Genomic DNA, 22,654 nt, shown 5'->3' on the forward strand with positions numbered 1-22,654 from the left:
TATTTTCAAAAGTAGTCTGCAATTTCAGTAGCAGAACACACAAAACATAGTCTTTGAATGTGACTTTAATGTACACAGGGATTTTTGTTATTTTTAAAGCTCATCACTTTTTTATTACATTGTATTATGCCCCAAAATATATTCAGAGGAGAGATAACTAAAGGTAATTATACAAAAATACTGAGCGCTTCTTACAAACGTTACAAACATATGTATTTGGAAAAGTTAGAAATTCACAGGGACATTCACCCTTCTACATTTTGCTACAGTTTGGCTGCGATGGATGTTTCCTCACAGCAAAACATGTCCTGGACTACATGCTTCTTTGTGTATTAGACACAGAATAATCTTCCCCATGCTCATTTACAGTCCAACCTGTGCAATATTCATGTTCACACTGCCACAGCATACTTTCGAGTAATGAACCTCTAGGCTTATTATCCTGCCTGGAGAGCTAAACCTCAATTCACTCTGGTAGCAACAGATGCATATGTGACCAGCATCTACGTGTTACAAAGACATGGCACTACCTCAAGTGTGACGAAATAGAACCATCAGTTAAGAGGAAGAATGAGTCACGCTGAGCCGTAAGACGAAACACGGGGCCAAGAAGGCTGCACTGTGCGTGTGAAGTGGTGGTGGTGGCAGTGTGAGGTGTAAGACAACCAAGATAATGACAATGATTAAACCAATTTTGCTCCTACACTAGAACTACTTCATTCAAAATCTTTTCATAGTTGTTTGTTGGTCCTTTTTTTTTTTTTTTTTTTTTTTTGGTCAAAGCATAGATCACATTAGGAAGCTTATCTTCTTACTACAAATATCTAGGTCTTTTAACCTTAATAAAGAATGATTTTAGTTAACTGGAAGTATGGACCTCCTCATTGACAATCTTCCAAGAAATAACTTCTATGAAATCAAGTGCTGGCAGCAAAATCAAGTTGATTGTTTAAAATACTGGCATCTAAAAGCATAGCATATTACACATTTGTTAATTATAATGCCATTCAGAGCCTTTCAGATCATAAAATACCGTTTTCTCAACCACAACAGTGTGAGACTGTAGCTTCTGAAATTATGCTCGAATCCACAGAAAACCAAACACGAATTTAGAACAGTGTTATACCACTGCCTCTATTACAAACTGATGTTGTCTCTCCTTTGCAAGTGAGGGGAGATGTAGTACCTTCCTGGATAAGAGTTAGTTCAGTAAAAATATGAGTTTTATGTCTATCTGATATATTTCTGTCTGTTTGCTACCCCTCAAATGATCTACTGACAAACACAAAAGCATTTTAAGATCATGTACTTACATTTAGTAGGTGCCATTAGTTGATGGGGTGACTCTCCAAAAAAGCCCTTCAATTTCTTCTTCAGCTCTCTGCTGGTTTTCTTAGAATAACATAAGTCTTTTTCCAGTTGCTGGACTTTTACTTCATACTCTTTCAAGGTTTCTGCAATACCTTCACCATCTTGTTCTAGGGCAAGTAAAACTAGTATGAGAATCAAATCTTCACTTCACTTCTCTGTGCCAAAATCAAGATGCCCAGCTAGAGAATGTCCTGTATTTTGCTGACACTCTGCTTTCAGGGTGTACATTTAAACTAGTATGACAGAGGAGCAAAAAGCCCATGCCAACCCCAATTCTCCATTTTAATAGGAGCATTTAGAGGATAAAGATCAAGGGGATTGCTATCTTTCACCTTTCCAATGTCAACAAATTGAATATAAAAATGTGACAATTCTGACCGTTTTTTAAAAATGGTCAGCTTTTTTCTTTTATACAAGCACCTTGTGTCTGTTCATCAGCATCCTACACGACATCAGAATTAGTAACAGCCAAAATGTTATCTTTCTACCTCATACCTTCTTTTTTCTTTCATATGAAACACAGTATTTCTCAACAGTGACTAAAGATAATATCTGCTGTACAATTCCCCTTGGAAAACAAACAAGCACCCTTGAAATGATGCAGTATCAACTGTAGTTTTTTCTCATGTTCTCTGTGTTGTAGCATCAGCTGCCTGTCACACTGCAATTTGATGTGCTCAAGTGCAGATTCCAATTCACGTATTATATTTTCCTGGTCTATGACCTTCATCTCCTGTTCTTCAGTCTGCAGTTGTAATTTACATTCAGACTCTCGCAGGCCAACAATCTAAGACAATCTAATACACTTCTATCAAACCATTTCAACAAATGCTTTTACAGTTCTGCTTAATAGATGAATGGATACAAAAGCAATTGTCTGTATAAGCTGTAAGCTTATACTGGAAACAGATTTGCCTGCTGACACGAGTTCACACTTCAGAATTGAGCTCTGTAGATTTTGATCACATGGACTAGTGGATTTTTTAATGCCCTGTGCAGAACTTAAACTGATGCAAGAGTTTTTTTCCTGTTTCTGGAAAACTGCCAATTTGTGTACCACAGACAACTTGTTCACAAAATCACCCAAGGTTCACCCATGGGCAAAGAGAGACACCAAGTCCTAATGCATTTCTTTTTTATGTTTCCAGGTGTCATTACGATTCTTCAGTATATGGTGGTAAGCGCTTGTTTGCAGAAAGATTTTATAATGGATTTGGAAAAAAGAAATACTATCCTGAGGTTGATAAAGACTGCAGGTGGGAAGAATTTCAATACGACACCACTGTTTAAATATGTTGCTACTTGAGAAGTTAGCAGCATAAAGCAGTGGAAAGGAGCAAGGAAATTTCCAGAGTTGCAACACCTTTTAAGCTAATGACACCAAAACAAGATACAAACAAGTAATAGAAAAGCATCCTTTTTTATGTTGATGTCAAGATGCAAAATATCCAAATTAACAACAGATGTGAGTAACCTAAGCAGGCTTTCAAGGAAAGTGGATTAAATTGACTTTACTTCTTGACACTATTTCCTTTAACTATTTAGCGCAATAACAGGTAATAGGATAAAATATTGATCATTAGCCAAAGCAAACCTTGTTAAAGTATTTGAAGAGGATAGCTCTGAGCTCATCAGCAGACAAGGAAACTAGTTTTCCTATTCCATTATCCTCACTCTGTGAAAGGATCTGTGAAGAGGATCTAAGCAAGTACTGGTGACTCGGAATACTTTCATTCTTGTAATCAATAGCAGCCTCCAGGGCTTCAATTCCTTCTTCCAGCTGCAAAAGGACATGTTCTTCCTACACAGAAACACAGGAGTGAGATTGTATAAAAAGTACAAAACAAATCTTTGTGTGCATAAGACATTAACTTCATTCTCAAAGGTGAATCTCAATTTAAGAGCAAGACTAACTAGTAGTAGTACAGAGAATGGAATGGGAAAAATAAGAGGAAGAGTACAAATCTAGAACCTGTTTGGAGCAAGCAGGAAATGTCTTGATATCCCTTCCACAGACCAGAGTTCAAACAAATGGTTCATCACCACAAAAGCCTACATTCTATTCTTCCTTCATTTTCCCCTCCCCACAATTTGATGACTTCTATTACTTTTTCAGTTGAACTAGTTTTCTAATTAGCGATTAATGAACCAATCAGATCTGTAAGCAGTTTGGTGACCATTATCTGTGCAGGAAGGTGGCAGAAATTCACGCCCTGAAGTATTGCAGAAGATTCTGTGGAGTGAAGCAAATAGGATTCTTTCTGGCATGCTATCAGCTCAGTAATAGGCCCCAACTGCTGCTTCTCAAGACCTAAAACAAATCTGTGTATTTTACATCAATTTATTCAATCTTCAACTTAATTATACTGATCAATTCAAGTGTGTAACATCCACAATTTGGCTTATTTTCATTGTAACTATATGGAGGCCTTCAGGTGAGGTTTGGTCTTTCACAAAAGCCTATGAAAAAAATAATCAAGGGACATCACTATTAGAGTACTTCACCTTGTTCTATGTCCTGATAGGAAAATAGCTGCCTAAGATAAATTGATGGACATCCTGTTTCATTATTTCTAATTATAGAATTGTTAGGCCAGCGACATTTGTCCGGACTCTAGCTAAAGTAAGTAAGTCCCTCTGAAAGTATATGTTGTTCACTGTTATGGAAGTAGTGCCATTATAGCAGTATTTTCATGTCGGCTGTTAACAAAAACACCCAACCTCAGTTCCTTGATTCTCTACTATCTAATACTGGGGGACATTTTAGGTCATGATTGGAATACTTTATTATACAACATTGCCTACAACTTTGATGTATCTCAGAGGTAGTTACTTACTTCAGCTGACAACGCTTTTCAGTTACCCTCTTTCAGTTTCTCATCCACACTATTTCTTCTTCTGAGTAGCTGATCCCTTTCCTTCTGAAGAACCTGAATTTTTTCCAGAATGTCTGTCTTATCTTCAGTAGTGCTGTCCTGAAGCTGCATACCTTTATCACACAATTCCTGGTCCAGCATACTTAAGCGAGTAGACAATTTCATACTATCTTTGTTTAAAGCCTTTAAAAAAAAAAAAAAAAAAAAAAAAAAAGAGAGAGAGAGAGAGAAAGAAGTAAGAGGAAGAATGAAAGAAACCGTAAGTATAAAACTCCATCCCCATAAACATGTACATGAGACTGTCGCATCCTAATGTGGAAGACCTGTCTACTTCTTGTAAAGGGACGCCATTTAGGCTAAGTAGACAGCTACCATAAAATTTACTATTTAATCAAAAGATGAAAGAAAACAAAGAAAAGCAATGTGCAGTTTTCTACATATCTTACATGAGTTAGTCATTACGGTGACAATGACATTTCAATTTCTGTTTCTCAGTAGCCAAAGTAAATAATACAGAATGTTTCTCTGCCATGTTCTCTACTTTGCAGGCATTGAGCAATTTTTTAGATATCGTTATTTAATGTGCTGCAATAACAGAACTTTGGAAGTCAGATTTTGTTTTGTTGTTAGAATTTCAGGGATATCATGTAAATAAAGGTTATTACATTCTATTACTCATGTTTAAAATGTTCATTTGATCAAGCCACACAATAATGTAATGGCAGCGCTAGAGATACAAGTCGCATGGCTTAAACCTCTTCTGTTATCCGGCTGCCCTCCTCCCATAGTCTTTTCAGGCAGTTCTACAATTGTGTTAAGTTTCTTTCTTTCTTTCTTTTTTTTTTTTTCTTGAATCACCTGGCTAGACCTCAGTTTCTTGATTTCTAGGAGGCTCTTCTCTTGCAATAATGCTTCTTTTTTAGCTACAATGGCTTCTCTTTTCTTTAAATCTTCTTCTAGTTCCGCTAACTGTTGGTGCTGTTGAAGAATTCTTTCCATTTCTTCATCCAGCCATTTCTTTTGCTCTTCTAACTTCTACAATTTAAACAGAGATCCAGAGAGCATTAACGAGGACTATTTGGGTCAGAATTTTATGACTATGTTTTTCCTCTTTTAGAGTAACTGATAAAACGTGAGAAATCAACATTTCAATTCTTAACATTAAGTGTTCAACAGAATCCTGATTCAGGATAATACAGAAATAGGACTGACTTAAGGAGAGGCTCAGCAATGTTATATTACTACATCTTATGCAAACAATTTTATCAGATGCTTTTAAGGAAATGTATTATTTTCCTAAAAACAGTTATAGAAATAGATGTCATATATAGAATGACAACAACTAAGTTTGAAAGGTACCACAAGAAATCAGCTAGCCCATCCTCATTGCATGATTCTTGCCCAAGACCAAGATTTGTGGAAAAACACATCGTGATGAGAAACTGCGATGCTGAAAGAAAGAAAAAATGGGAGTTCTGATCCTGCTAGCAGAGTCTATTATAAGTCTCTTCTGAAGCAATGGTTTATCAGTGGGCATATTGCTGGTATGGCTAAGAAGTTGCTTTTATTTCGTTTTTTAAATTGATTTTCACCTCTAAAGACTTTGGTTAACTCATGAAACTCTCATGTTCCAATGTCTAGTTCTGAAATCATGCAGGTAGCACTGTTGCACAGGAAACCTACTATTCTAACACTGTCATGAACAACCAAAACCATAGCCGTCTGTCATATTTGTCAGATGGGAAAAGAAATAAACAAACAAACCGTGCAACATTTATAACAGAGCTCATCAGAATCACCTTCAAGCCTACCAGACAACCAAACTCGTTGAATTTCCAGCTATCTGAATTACTACCTTTGACAAGTCATAGAAAAAACAAAGACATTACAGCCCTCTCCTTTCGTTCATTCAAAACCAGTTAAAGAGCTTCTTGACTTGTCTCAGTTTTTGCTACAACAAAAAAATAACAATTTAAAAAAAAAACAGGGGAGGGAGGATGGAATACTCTTCTTCCAAACGCTTTACAAAGATGACAAGGGGTGAATAAAGACACCTTTCTTTTCAGTGTCCACACAGATTTGGAATAGATTAGCTACCTCTGATTTCTGTAAAGTCCCCACCGAGTTATTTTTCTTCTTTTTAAATGCAGCAATCTCTCTGTCTTTAAGTTTAAGAATCTTCTGTTGCTGTTCCATCTTAAGCTGAAGTTCCTCTAAACAAAAACAAACAAAACTTTCTTTCTGCCTCAATCAGTGTGTTTTTCAAACACATTTAATGACAGAATCTACACAATCATGAAATCAGAAATATTGAACTAATTTACATGCAAAATTGCAACTCAGGGCTAGACATCACATAATAACATTTAAAAACATAGCTGAAGAGAAAGGAAGAATGAAGATTTCTGTGAAAATACTTATACACAATTTCTTCAGTGTCAAGTAAGCAATTACTTAAAAGGACAAAATCTGGTAGTATAGTACATTGCCTTTGGGAAAACAAAGGTCAAACTGGTTGATCTTATTCTTTGTCGTAAGGAAACAGAAAGAATCCTACTTTAATTTGTAGCTGGTCCCGCTGAAGCTCTGCTTCTAGTTGCTTCTTTTTTTCACTCTCCTCACGCAGTCTTTTCTCTAGCAGGGTCTGCTGATGCTTCATCTGAGCCACGTTCTGCTCAAGTTCTATTGCTCGTTTTTCACTTTGGTTAGATAGAGAAGCCAGTTTCTTAGTGTCTTGCTTCTTCTTCTGTAAGACCTGAATGTTCATGGAAAATTTCAGCTTAACAACAGGAAAACTTAAAACTAAAACCTGACTCAGGTTAATTCTCTATTTCACTGAGTTAGGACAGTGAGCAAGACTTGCTACATTTTGCCACAACAATCACACATTATCTCTAAGGTCTCTGAGCCTTCGTAAAATCATCAAAGACAGAACTATCTAACTACTTAGTTGTTAAATAGTAGTGGGTATAACTGTGTGAAGGTTCTCATTGGCTACTTCAATCCAACTAGCTTCAATTGTGTGAAGCTGGTAAGAGTTTCACAAGCAGAGTGTACGGATTTCAAAGGTGATGCTGAGACAGGAATTTGCAAATCCTAATGGTCATATTGGAAATACCTGCACTTTCAGCTTAGCTGCATCCATCTTCTTTCGGAACTCTCTTTGCAGCTTGGCTTTCTCAGGAAGCTCTCTCAGCTCCTTATTCTCCAGCTCCTGAAGCTGTTTTTGAGTTTCAGCCAGTTCCATTTTGGCCTGCTCGGATTCTTGCTCCGGTTTAGTTATCTTCAAAGAATATTGCCTGCTTACACACTCTGCATCCTTACCTTAAAGACATCATATCCAAATAGTTTTAAAACAGCAAGCTAATAATTTGCAATGTATTACTTAAACCTGTAATTGAATCGTTACTTACTTCATCCTGATTAAACCAAAAATTTCTGAGACATTTTCCAAACCTAAACAAACAGCTCCCTTATAACACTGAAATATAGATGAACGAAGGAATCTTAAATCTGAACTCTTCATAAACCATCTGATGTCACCAAAGAAAGTAACACCTGCGTGCCACATCAAGTGAAAATTTTCTGCCTACTGCAGTCCTTGACAAAATAGCTTGCCTGTATTATTATGTTTTTGTTGTTGTTGTTGTTGTTGTTGTTTTGTTTTTGTCTGTTTGTTTGTTTGTTTTTCCCCAGAAGAATATGCTACATATTTCTCAGCTTTCAACTTGGTAATCAGCAAAAAACTCTCGATTGTGTTTCTACTGATTTGCCCTGTTCGGGCAATCTGATTTGCTCTGTTTGGGATTCCGTAAGTACTGTTACTGGGGGCGCACAATGTTTCTCAATGCCAAAAGACTGCCTCAGGAGAATATGTACACACTAGAAGAGTGTGATTGAAACAGGTAAGCACAGATCTTTAGGGTCATCACAATGATAAGTTTCTGGCAAGCATATATATATCAGGACAGGTGTGTAATGATATAGGCTAACAGGGACACTGACCTTTTCCCTCATCCACTTCTGACTCCTGCTTCTCTACTGCTATGATGGCAATGCAAGCAGCCAGCACAGTGTCGTATCTTCTCTCCCATCCCAGACACTGGGTGACAAACACATGTCCATGAAGAGATCAGTTGCACTAAGCATACGTGAAAAATTACACTATAGGTGGATAAACACAATAAGCCACAAAACACAAAAAAATATTTAACAAACAAATCTGCAGATCACAGCTGAGTAGGACACAATAAAAATTTGCAGCCTTCAATGCACTCATAGCAAGTAATTCATAGAAGTTAGGAAACTGTAAGTTACCAGAAGTATTCCCGCAGAAGAAAATTACCCAAAAACTAAGATATGCAGGTCTTCAGAAGTTTTGTGTCTTTTTTCTTGCTTATTTCTGAATGTCTTCATTTCAATTTTTCAGTCACTTACCTGTTCTTACTAATTCCTTAATAAGTTCTTCTTTCATTTTGATGTTAAGTGCAAGTTCTCTCATTTTTTGCTTGGCCTCAGTGAGTCTCAACTCTGAATTCTTTAACTTCTGCATGTTAAAAACAAGACTTTTCTGGAGGCAGTCCATTTCTTCACCTTGAAAGAAAACAAAACAATGTGGAGACCAAAAAAAAAAAAGGAATAAAAAAGGAATAAAAGGAATACACTCTTTAGCCAAAAGACAGTGATCTGAAATACAGTATGTATAGAATTCTTACAAATGAAGTGAAAGAGCCAAACGGAGAGAGTATTGCAAAGAGTCTTTTCCCTGCCGTCTAAATATGGAAATGACAGCATGCATTAGCATTTCAAGAATGCTAATGAATGCTAACCTGAGAGAGAAAAAAATATATTTTTTAAGCATTTTCAGTGCATCTCTGATGAAACAATAGCATGTTTCCTTTTCTTGAACTAGTACTAGACTTGTATGTCAAGTGCTTTCTCGCTAGTAAGTAGTACTTAAACATTAAGGTCACTGATGTCAATTTCAGAAAAGGAAAAGGAAAATAATTTAAAAATAAATTTATGTTGAGCTATCATGAAAAAAGTATTTGTAGCAAATAAAGACATTTTGATGAGAAAAATAATTACATGTGATAAAGACATTATTGCATATTCTAATATTATATCTAATACAATTTACTCTCATGACTTCCATTTTACCTGTGGCTGTATCAGTCTGTGGCACAGATTTGTCACATAAGCTGGACTTGTCAACTTGACATTTCATGTCACTTTGCTCAAAGGGAAAGCACAGAGAAGCCTGTTTTCGTGTCCATCTTTGGTTTATTGAACGCCTAAGAAAGAATGGAAAACATGATACATTCTAAACACAAAGGGATTTTTTTTTCTTTTAACTTTATATAAAGTACATGATATTAAAAAGAAGAGTGCCAAACTGAGAAAGCTTACATAAGCATTTGCACCTTCTTCTTCCCTTGCTTGATCTTGTTGGATGATGTCCCCAAAACAAAGATCATGCAATCTTTATCGCATCAAAAAATGTGGTTTTTAAACTAGTTTCATAATATGCCTAGTTGGTCCTGCAAATTTATTTTAAGTAGTATCACAAATGGCCTCACATTACAGTAGGATTAGGCAGTAATATTATATTTGCTATATATTTATCTGTAACAAAAATTAAAGAAAAAATTACTTAATTAAGTAATAAGAAAAAAAAATGAAATTACTTTTGACTGTCTGTATTTTCTTTCTCTTCATCACTCTGATCAGAGAGGTGGCAGTGAAGGACTTCATCTCGATCTTCTATGTAGCTCAGTATAATCTGGCTACGAGCACGGAATCCTGCCATCATCCGAGCCAGGGAAAAAGCAGGGGGACTGGTATACACCTGCCAAAAAGCGCCCAAAAAACACTTGGAATAGTTCAGTAATTCTTTATTGATATTCCAATAGTATTTCAGTTTAAAAGTCTTTCACTACCTGACCTTGTATGCAAAATTGCAGGTGTTTAAATAATATTTCTGAGTACCTGTGTACCAGAAGGTTTTGCAAGAGAAGGTTCTGCTTAGAACACTTGTCCCAAGTGCAAAAGAAGGTACTGTTACCAACTTATTACCCAAAATGTTCAGTTTATCAGTACAGAATAATCATTCATTTTGGGAATGCTTCCTATCTGAACTGTTAAACATTGCACAAAAAGATCACTAAAGACTACAGCTTTATGACTGTGATAAATTCTGTGTTTTAAGTCAATTTGTATGGGGCTTTGAGCAACCTGATCTAGTGAAAGGTGTCTCTGTCCATGGCAGAGTTGGACTAGATGAACTAGACTTTTTAAAGGTCCCTTCAAACTCCAGCCATTCTGGGATTCAAAATGTAAGCCCATAGATTTTGGACAATTGGGACATAGCGTGTGTCGCAAGACATTCGAAAGTACTTTTTCAGTCTTCAATGCTAAAATGCTTCAAAGCCAAACAGCAGCTGACAATAGGTCACCATAATTTGTCACGCCCAATAGAATTATTGAACGATAACTGTTAAAAAAATGTAATGCTTAGGTAGACCTTACCTTTCGTGTCTCTGTCCCTGAAGATGGGTAAAGGGAGTGTAGCAGACTCTTTGTGAGTGGGACACTGTATGGCCTTCTTGCAGATGCCGTAACAGCAGGCCCATCTCCACAAGCACTTGAGAAGTCCCAAGTTTTCACAACCATAAACTTCTGTATTTTTTCTTTTAGCTGATCAATAAGGATTTGCTGTTCCACCATTTTTTCATTCTCATATGAAAAAAACAAAAACAAAAACGGTTGCTGATCATCAGGTTTGCATCATACCTTTCTAAATTCATTATAAAGGTCAGTCTTCTTGTATATCATTCACTAACTCTAAATTCTTCTGCAGTGCACAGGCAAATTCTGCAACAAACTGAAAATTCTCTGGCATGACAGGTAGAATCTTACCTCTCCCCAAACTCCAATCATTTTTTTGAGACATTTTTGTCTCTAAAGGACCTGTCCTATATAAATTATGTCAGCTAGATTTAGACATCTAGTGAGAAGTAGATGACATATTTATCAGCCCTTGCTTGCCTTATTTGTGTGTTCATGGATAAATAAAACGGTAATTCAAGAAAAATGTTCAAATGAAGCACATGGTCTGAGTTTAAAGAATGAAATGTACATACATGTAGGCTTCCTCTTCCTCTTGGAGCGGTCCAACTTGAAAGATTATTTTTATTAATTAACATTCATAAAATTGGACGTGACCCCAGGATCCCCTGTATCAACCGTTACTTTCTTTTCTACCCAGCCTCAAATTTGTCGGTAATGCTAGTTTGAAGAACTTACTTGCCTTTCCTACAGCAATCTCTGTGCATTGTTCAAAATTACGTATCTTCACTGAACTGATTTATCCATAAGGCCAAGACCATACAATTTTCAGTCTTCTCTGTTCCTTTCAGAATACATCGAAAATCTTGCCTACCAACAGGAAATTTGAATAACAGCTAGAGATAGTTAACTAAAGTATGCATTCTCCTACTTTGAATCATATATTTTTTATTTATTCTTTTTTTCTCATCTTCTTAGACTGCAAGTCCTTTCCCCATACATAGACAATGCCCCACAAATTGACATTTTGTTGGAATACAATACATAATATTTCTGTGTCATAGCAAAAAGAATATATATGTCAATACCATACATTTTATGATTGTGGAAGTAGTAATGGGCAACTCCACCTTGCAACTTTTTTTTTTTTTAATCCCTATAAGACTCTGTCCCTTATGCCCTTGTACATACAACCCCATAGTGCATAACCTGTTACATAAATACATGGGTACAAACATTTACATGCTACTTTTACAGTTCTTATTCTATCATGTATCATTGAAACGACACTTTCCTGTGCATACAACTTTAAGCCATTTGACACAAGCATTTGATTTAATTATTATACTGATTTTTCTGTTTTTAAGTAAAAGTGAGAGCTGCGATCTTTTGCCTACAGTACAACTGTTTCTGTTCATATCATCTGCCTCGTATCCTCCATAAGATACAATTATAAGCATAATCGTATATAAGCATCTATGGGTATTAGAAGCATGGATTGTTTCAGTCTAATAAGCTGACAATATGCAGTATGGGTTAAAAAAGGAAAACACACAAAAAAAGCCTATCCAGAGATGACAGAACAGAAAAAAAGTTACAGAGGGAAGGAAAAGATGGTGACCAGTGTACTTACCTTTCATTCATTGACTCTCCCCAAGCCATCAGCAAAGAAGAGGAAAAAGGAGAAAAAGGAGAAAAAGGAGAATAAGGAGAATAAGGAGAAGAGTACTAACTAGCCATGTTTATGCTGTTCCCTTTAAAAAAGGTCAGATCTATCATCCTATAAAGTCAGATCTATCAACTATCCTATATATGGTCTCCTGGATCTTGAAATGCTATTCACTTACTACCCATTACAATTTCATTAGCATATACAAGATCTAGAGAGGGAAGGAGGCAAGCAGTGTTTCCACTGTGTCACTCAGCTTCTTGTAATAGTAAACTCTCAGAATACTAGGATGAAATTCTGTCTTAAAAAGTCAAAAGGCAACAATACTTTACTCTCACACTGAATAAAGATATAACAAAGCATGTTTCTACACAGCCTTTCAATTAAAGCATTATGTAGGAACTTGATGGTCTTTTTGAGATTCTAAACAAGCTTTAAAAGCCTTTCAAGTCCTAAATCATGAATCGTCCTGAAACAACTTAGCAACAACACAGATCTGGAGGAAGGCAGGAAGCAAAGAGAGGGTGAATGAATCACTTAATATCATACAGGAAGGCTGTGGCACAGTTAGGCTGATCCACAAACTTCAGGAATCACAGTACTGTGATTCACCCACTAGATGATCTCAGCTCATTAGGGAATACAGCTCTAATTCAAACAAGGTGCTTGTAAGACTGGTAGGTGTTTACATCCAAAAAAATTCTGAAGGATCTGTCTTGAAATCATGAGTACATTCCTATAGTGGATGGATGGTTCGATATACATACATGTAATATATGCCAGAGGAAAAATACCTGTAATCTATGTGTTTCTTCAGCCTTCTTTAAAGATTCCAGTTGCTCTTCATTTTCCTGTATTAATGTCTTTATCTGATTCTGCAATATCTTCAATTCATGATCCTTCTGGATGAATACTTCCTCATCCATAGCTAGAGCCTGCTAGATAATAAAAGGAAAATTCAGCCAGTGGAAAAGCAGGCATTGTTATTCTTGAAGTTGGAAAATTAAATACATACATATATTTATTTGTTGTTCAAAGATGTGATTGGAACTGCAAAGTTGGGACGTATATATGGCAAATTCTCCCACCATAGAATCACAGAACAGCTGAGGCTGGAAAGGACCTCTGGAGGTCACCTGGTTTAACCCCTGGCTCAAGCAAGGCCACCTTGAGCAGGTTGCCCAGGACCATGTCCAGGTGGCTTTTGATGGTCTCAGAGGATGACTCCACCTCTTTGGGCAACTTGTTCCAGTGCACAGCCACGGCCACCACACAGTACACAAGTGCTTCCAGATGTTAGCCTAGAAGCTCTTGTGCCCACTGCCTTTTGTCCTGGCTGCACGTTCACTGCACCTTCCCTTCAGGTATTTGTAAGACATTGCTAAAATCCCCCACTGAGCCTCCTCTTCTCCAAACTGAACAGTCCCATCTCTCTCAGCCTTTCCTCATTGGAGAGGTGCTCCAGTCCCTTAAGCATCTTTGTGGCCCTCTGCTGCACTTTTTCCAGGATGTCCCTGAATCTCTTGCATGGGGCAGCCCGGAACTGAACAGAATCAAGCAGAATGCAGTAGAGAAGTTGGAAAGGACCTACAAAGATCATCAAGTCCAACTGGCTGACCACTTCAGGACTAACCTAAAGTTACAGCATGTTATTGCAGGCAGTGCCCAAACGCCTCCTGAATACTGACAGGCATGGGGCACCAAACAGCTCGCTAGGAAGCCGGTGCCAGTGTCTGACCATCCTCATGGTACAGAAATTTTCCCTGATGTCCAGCGTGAACTGGACATCCCCCACAGCTTTGTGCCATTCCCATGCATTCTTCCCTCAGTTACCAGCAGCACAGACCAGCACCTTCCCTCCTCAGCAAGTTGCTGAGAGCCATGAGGTCGCCTCTTGGCCTCCTATTCTTCAGACTGGACAACACAAGTGTTCTCAGTCTCTCCTCATAGGACCTGCCTTCCAGCCCTTCTACCAGCTTTGTTGCCTTCCTCTGCACACTTTCAATTATCTTCACATCCTTTTTCAACTGGGGAGCCCCTGAGCACACGATACTCAAGGTGAGGCCACATCAATGCTAAATATGGTGGGAGAATCACCTCTTTTGACGGGCTGCCTATGCTGTGTATAACGCACCACAAAATACAGTTTGCAACTGCAACTGGACACACTACTCCAGCTGTGGCCTCACTGAGCGGAAGGATCACATCTGTTGACCTGTTAGTGACACTTTGCCTAGTGCAGCCAACAAAACCACTAGCCTTCTTAGGAGGAAGGGCACATGGCTGACTCATGTTCAACTTGGTGGCCACCAGGACGCCCAGCTCCTTTTCTGCAGGGCTGCTTTCCAGCGGGGTGGCCCCCGGCATGCACGAGTGCCTGCAGTTGTTCCTCTTCAGGTGCAGGACTCTGAACTTGCCCTTGCTGAACTTCATGAGGTTCTTGTCAGCCCACCTTTCTAGGCTGTCAAGGTCCCTGTGGTTATGGCAGCATGGCCCTCTGGGGAATCAGCTGCTCCCTTCAAAAGTGGTTTCCACCAGTCGTTTCTTTACTTCTGTTTCTCATCTATTGATTTTGTTTTGACAAGTTTCTTTCTCCCAGAGGAAATAATGGACCCATAACCAACACTACCTTACAAAGTGGGTATTTAAATCCAATTACTTTCTTCGGTGTGTTGTGAGATGTGGCTGTAAAATCTCAGCATCAATCATAATATTAATACACTTCTCAAACAAAAAAATAAGGATGGCCCTCCTCATTTTTCATCTCCAAGAAGAGCCTAAAGATTAAAGAAATTATAATGTTATTTTTTTTCAGATGTTTTTCTGGGTAAGTGATCCAATAGTGATTGAAGGTTACTTCCAAATGTAGTTGGCCTTCCAGAAAACCTTTAGGAGCCAAATGCAAAGTATGGACACACTATGCCTTACCATTCTAAAGACAGATACTTCTGTACAACTGTATCTTTTCTGTACAACCTATATCTTTCAAGTAAATACAACTCTTAAGAGCTGCTCAAGAGCCTTTATTGCCCTGTTTATTTTAGCATCTCCCTAACCATCTCCTCCTAGCTGTGGATGGCATGCTTACCTGGGTATCTTTCAGTTTAAACCCAGCTCTTACACTGTTTTGAACCTGGGAAGCAGAGCTTTAAAATAAGCCAGAGAAAAAAAATGAAGAATAAATAACAGAGCTGTAATTTAGGATGATGAGAACCAAGAAAAGCCAGAATTTGTGTATGCGATTGCAAGGTAACAATCTACAGGCTTACCAGAATTCAGTGTGAAAAATGAAAATAGGTTGATTTTATAAAATTCTAACTTGTTGGAACTCTATCTCCTCCCCCTACAAGACAGACACATTAGCTTTCCTGATTTGTTCATAGGTACCTAAACAATCAACTTAGAATGAAATACCTGGCAGTTCTTTAGTTCTCTCCTCAGCTGAAGAATTGTGATATGATGGGGCTCTTGCATGGTGCCAGTTCCAGTGTCAATTTGCTGCACGGTGAGAGCTTCCTGCTTTTTAAGCTAACATCATCATTCAAATCAACAAGGAATGGGAAGGCTTCGTCCAAACAGTTTCTGTAGCTGAAGCACTGAGCTTGAAGCCGGGTGAGCTGTTCTTCTAGCAAACTGATTCGGGTTCTTTCTTGATTTAAGTCATGTCAACACTGATTACCAACTTGTTGGTTCTGCAAAGCTTCTCGGAGCAATCTGATTTCAAGTTCCATTTCATCAATCCGGTCTTGATCGGGGTTGTAGTTGACAACTGGTTTATTTCTAATGTTTTTGGCTCTGTTTGCATATTTGAGCGAATTTAAAGATTCATCAAAGTCTGATGAGGATGGACTTATACATGTTATCATGACAGTCTTGGCGTTCCCTCCTAGGGAGTCTTTCAGAATGCGAGTGATTTTAGCATCCCTGTATGGAATATGTACGCTTTTCCTTTTTGGGTCTCCAAGAGCACTGATGACATTTCCCAAGGCCAACAAACCACTATTGATTTGAATTGATTCTTTGAATCCTTCACCGGTATTTCCAGTCTTTGTCACCCTCTCTGATCCTGCCAAATCCACAAAATGGAACTTTGAAGCAATCATCTGGACTGATTTCCAAGATGAATCCTGTGGATCACTATTTTTTTTTGAGACTCTGCAGATTGTTTCTGACAAATACTGATAGTAAAAATGGCATGTGATCGACTAGAGTGTTCGTTCATTTGTGTTGTGCCTGCGTGACGAGATGCATTGCCACTTTCCAACAGGCTCATCACTTCATCTGCACATTCTACTTGGAATTCCTTAGCACCAACAATCACTTCAAACACCAAAAGAAAATCAGAATAATTACATTAATTTTAAACTTTTCAGTAAAAGTTTACTGCAATTATGAAGAGTCAATCTATAAACACAAATCACACAAGCATACAAGCCTGCATTATTATAAGGTTGTAGCACATAGCTAAATAAAATAAAACAGTATGTGGAAAGCATGAAGTACAGCACATCTGAAACCTGCAGAAATAGAATATATGGGTGTATTTTGTCACAGCATTTGAAACAATATCGTAAACAGAATACACAGACTTAGGTGTTTACACATCGTCTTATGCAATTTGCAACCTAGCGCTATCTAGAAAAAAAGTATGAGCAAACCTAGCTCAAAGCTTACTTTGTCAGTTAAAAAAAAAGACAGAAATTTTGAAAGTTTGCAGTAAAAGTGACTCCCAGCCTATGTTAAGAACATAGTTCTTAGTGGAATGGAAGCAGATATTTACAGCATAAGTAGCTTAACAAATATAACTTTGAAGTGAGAAGCAAAGGCTTAATCTTAAAGCATTCATTCAACTGAATAATCATGCACAATTGTGTTTCTATGCTGAATTTGCAGAAACAGTAACAGTACTACCTTACCACCTGATGCTGCTTCTGGAGGAACATTGATATTGTTCATAGGAATCTCAAATGAAGGCTGCTTCAGATCAGCTAAACTGAATTGATATTTTGAAAACGTGACTTCGTCTAGTATTAGTCATCGGTAAGCTCTCTTTTCAAGAGGTGGAAACAGTAATTTGTGCACACAACAGAAATCAAATGCACGAAGTTCTAGAGCTGAAATCCTACCTGTATTTCCCTTTTCATCTTCTCGGATATGTAAATCTTTCACAGAGGTCTCCAACTCCAATAAATCTCGAAGTTCTTCCTTGTAAACCTCTATATAAGATACCTTCACACGGAAATCGATGTTATGGTTTTCAGAAATATGCTGAAATAACTCCTGAGTAGCCCGTGGGATTATGCCTTTTTCATCCTCTGAAACTGATGCTAAAATAGAAACACAGATGTCACAGACACTTGCAGTCATTCTGTCACACAAATTACAAAGACTAAAACTAAAGAGAAGTCTGCGAGGTTTATCACTCAATATAATAAGGAATAGGAAGAGCTCAGTTTTCCCAAGTTTTCATGTAAAGATTTGCTTTTCTGTTGATCAGAAATGCATGGAAATGATACAGAACTTTACTACTTTCTGCGGGTACGAGACTAAAAGAAAATTAAATTAGTAAAAAATCACGCTAGAAGAAAAAAAATATTTTGAACTTGCTAATGAATTAATGATAAAACTGCAAATCCTTTATGCAGAAAGAATGAATACATCATTTTCAGGGTTTCGAATTCAGAATCAAGGACCAAGAAAAATCCAGATAGTCTTCTAATTCCTGCTACTCCACTTCTTCTCTCTTCTTCAGCAGAACAGACAAACAAATTGTGACTTCTCCATATGGAAGGGAAGATAACCAGAGCTGGTGATACAAGATTCCAGAGAGAGTCAGAAAGCAAAATCGTATACATGCAGAAGCTGAAGAATTCTTCTGCAAACTAATACAGAAAAAAAGTAGTTTCCAGTCTCAGGTGTTTGAGGAACACTGACTTGGAAATACCAAGTAAGTCGAATAGTAGAGTTTCAGATATCTGCCTTTAAAAAAGCAAAATTTGAATTCCACATAAAGTTCAACAAGGCCAATATGCAAGGTTCTGCACTTGTGCTGGAACAGTTACAAGCACAACTACAGTCTGGACAGAAAACAGATTGAGAGCAGCCTTGAGGAGAAGGACCTGGCGGTGTTGGTTGATCAGAATCTCCACCTGAGCCAGCAATGTGTGCTTCCAGCCCAGAAAGCCAACCATATCCTGGGCTGCATCAAAAGCAGCATGGCCAGCAGGGGGAGGGAAGTGATTGTCCCCCTCTGCTCTGCTCTCGTGAGACCCCACCTGGAGCTCTGGGTCCCCCAGCACAAGGACGTGGAAGTATTTGAGAGAGTCCAGGAGGGCCACAGGGATGCTTAGAGAGATGGAGCACCTCTCTTACGAAGACAGGCTGAGGGAGCTGGAGTTGTGCAGCCTGGAGAAGAGAAGGCTCTGGGGAGACCTTACAGCAGCCTGCCAGTGCCTAAAGGGGGCCTACAGGAAAGCTGGGGAGGGACTCTGGAGGGACTCTTTGGCAGGTGGTGTAATGATAGGACAAGGAGGAATGGCTTTCCAACTAAAAGAGGGTTGATTTGGATTAGATCGTCAGAAGAAATTCTTTACTCAGAGGGTGGCAAGGCACTGGCACAGGTTGCCCAAAGAAGCTGTGGATGCCCCGTCCCTGGGGGTGTTCAAGGCCAGGCTGGATGGGGCCCTGGGCAACCTGGTCTAGTGGGTGACATCTTTGCCCGTGGCAGGGGGTTGCAACCGGGTGATCTTTAAGGTCCCTTCCAACCCAAACCATTCTAGGATTCTATTCCATGAAATTTATCTATGAAATCTCTTTGTCAGTCTCTGAAAAAAGTCCAAGAGTGAGTTTGCTTCATACAATTACCTAAAGCAGATACTTTCTAAGTAGGATAAATGGAGCCAAAATTTCTAAAGCACTGTGTTTCAGAAAGTAGGGTAAGTTGCCTGTTAGAATAGAGAATGGGAAAGAGCACTTTTTTATTTTTTTTTCTCTCATACTTTTGGGATAGCCTAATGGACACAGAATTTGTGTTTAGAACACAACCATCACATAAACTTTGGAATATATATGTCTTTTTTTGCTATGCATTTTTTCATTATCTCTTAAAAATTCTCAAGCATCATCTGTTATGTATTAAATACTTAATTTGCAGAACTACATTGTTCACACACACACAAAAAAAGACTTTTTACAACGTACCAATGTGACCACCTCCAATGGTGTAAGTCTTCCCAGAACCCGTCTGTCCGTATGCAAATACTGTAGCATTATATCCCTCAGCCAAAGACACTAGAAGAAGTTTAATGCAAACTGGATAAACTTCTTCTTGGGTTGAGTTTTTGCCAAATACAACATCAAAAGTGAAGACACGGTCTTTCCCAATGATTATTTGTTGTGTATTTGGGACTAATCTCACGCATACTTGGTGGTTATGAAGTACTTCCTTGGAAAGCAGAGGTCTGACCCTTACTGCAACTTTAACCAGGATCTCCTCCATGCTGGCCTCCATCTCTGTGCTCCCCACTCAGTATTCAGGAAGATCTGTTACAATTCCTCTGTTCACCTCATTTGCAATTTTCTGCACCTAAGAAAAAATGTTTTCCGAGTTAAAGAAGAAAGAATTAACTCCCTGCTGAAGCAGAATGTTGAAGAGTTTCCCAAAGAATACATAAGCAACATTACACCCTGGAAAGGAACTGTGATAAAAAAGCAGATACGTTAACAACTGTTAAACCAGTGCAGAAACTAATTTTGCTTCTATTACCTTCTAAGCTAGCAGACTTAACCTTTGGTCTGAAAGTGGTCAGACTTTCTGTTTGGACGTTATACTGCCAGATGAAGCAACAATATTGTAAGATCTTGTTAATGAACTCTTGATAAAGCATAGACTTACAATGAACCTTATTTTCTCACTGCTACAGTACCGATGCATAGGCAACAGAAATTATTCAAAAAAAACTTTTTATCCGGAATTAATACCTATAGACACACACGTGCTTGAAAGCCATCTTCTGCTTACAAGGGCCAAGTATTTAGAATTTCAGAAGCACAGAAAGCTGTCGTGTTGCTTACATGGGGGGTATGATTTTAAATAGTTGTGATTACTACACACCAAGCATTCCTCTGATTTTAATCCGTCTGTTTATGCCCATATGGAACTATTTTTTATTAGTTATATATTTCAGCAACCATGGCTCCTTATACTGCCCCCCACGGATTAATTCTGAAGCACAAGAAGAAGCATCGAATAGGATTTCTTTACAAATGTCTACCAGAAACACTCCAAAGCCTCGATGGGTATCAAATGCTGCCGGATCCCAAACACATCTTCTGCTCTTCTCTTGCTGATTCTCAGTCAAGGAGGCTTTGCAAGAGCCTGAAATCCTGCTCATTTCAGAAAGGGCACGGCAATCACGAGCACATACTGAAAACTTACTGACTCCCCCCCCCTCCCAAAATGACACCCAAACCAGTCGCGGGAGGGGAGGGGCGGAGGAGGGGAGAGATCCCATTTCCTACTTCCTCAAACAAACACCAAGCAAAATGCCGGCTCAGCGGCGCTGTGGGGCGGCTCCCCCCAGCCCCAGCCCCGGCCCCGACCCCGGCCCCGTCGCTCCCCGCTCCAAACCTGCTCCGGGCGGCGGGAGGCAGCCTCCGGGCGGGCTGAGGGGCCGGCGGGCCGCGCCTGGGCCGCCCGCGCTGCTGGTGACAGCGCCTCGCTAGGCAACGGCCGCAACCTTCGGCGGCGCCGCCCCGCCGCGCACAGCGGCCCCCCGCGGCAGGAGGGCGCGGGCGGAGCGGGGGTTGAGGGGTGGGTGTGAGGGGACACCGGGGGGCAGCCCCCGGCCCCCAGGGACGCGCACAGCTCGCCCTCGAGTCCTGGGGAGGGTGGAGGGGGCCGTCTGCTTGTGGTCAAAGCAGGGGTGCGAAATGCGGCTTCCATCGCCGCGCTCGTCATGGAGGAGAGCGTCTCCTCACGGCTCCGGTGGAGCTCAGCGGTAAAGGCTGAGTTTTCCCTCAAACACAAGCGGTCTCCAAGTAGGCGAGCCACGCTCACAACTGCTCGCAGCTGCTGGCCCAGCAGCCGCCGGGAGTGCCCAGGCACACGTCCACACACAGACACATCTGTAGACACAATGCCGACAGAGCTCAAGGAGCAAAACGCGAACGGATTCTGTCAGATTTGTATATGAAAAACAACTGATAAGACTGAGTCGGTCCCATTCATGACATGGAACACTGCTTTAGCAATTTGTAAGTGCACAGAGCTTACTCCACCCTAAAGACTTGATAAACAAAGAGACATTTAGAAAGCTAAGCTGTGAAATGACTGAAACAAAAGGGTGTATTTCCAGCTTCAGTTCCCTAAAGCATGCAAGTACTTCTCAGAAACATAAGACAGGACAATGTAAAGATGTAATCTGCGATTAAGTAGTTCTTCTTTCACAGGGAAAACCAAAACCAATGACTTTTCAGGGACAGCAAAAACTCTTGATGAGACAACAACCTTACTCACTGTTGAAAATACAATCCCTTTAAATCATTGGCCTCACTCTGCTGCTGTTCTCTCCTTTTTCTTCTTTTCTCTCTTTTCTTCACATTTATAGATCTACACTCTGAAGCTAGAGATTTACCAGCACGTCGGCCACTTCTGCGTTTTCCAGGCTCTGAATCAGTATCACTTTCCAGTTGTAGTAAGGCAAAACGAGATGCAGTGGTAGGGACTGAACTGATTAGAGCAGATTCCATTGCCATGTCTGAAATTCTAGGGAGCTGGCTTCTTTTAATTATCAGTTTCCTGGGAAAGTAGCACAGAAGGTAGAATGAAAACATTGTTTGATCAAACAAGCAATAATTCATATCATTAAACCACAGAAGTGGTTTTTTTTTTTGGCTCAAAAAGCATAAGACAGGGCTGGAATTGGGGGAATGAGGGAGAAATCAAAAAGATACAGTATAATTTATTTATATTGTAACTGACTACACTGTATTACCTTAGGTAAATAAAGAAGAATTACATAAAAAAAAAAAAAAAAAAAAAAAAAAAAAAAAAAAAAAAAAAACCAATCTACCAAACACATTTTAGGCTAATACATTCGCTCTTGAGAGATTTTGTGGAAAAAAAAGGTGGCTCTAAAAGAAGCTGGTCTTCATGTTCTGGGCGGAAAAA

At 39.2% G+C, this 22,654-nt stretch overlaps 1 pseudogene; it reads right to left on the minus strand.

Moving 5' to 3' along the window:
* Positions 1-47: 47 nt before the first annotated feature.
* Positions 48-21,999, minus strand: LOC139999550 (kinesin-like protein KIF27; annotated as a pseudogene).
* Positions 22,000-22,654: the final 655 nt, after the last annotated feature.

Source organism: Anas platyrhynchos, chromosome 26 (genome assembly GCF_047663525.1).
Source record: "Anas platyrhynchos isolate ZD024472 breed Pekin duck chromosome 26, IASCAAS_PekinDuck_T2T, whole genome shotgun sequence".
NCBI lineage: Eukaryota > Metazoa > Chordata > Aves > Anseriformes > Anatidae > Anas > Anas platyrhynchos.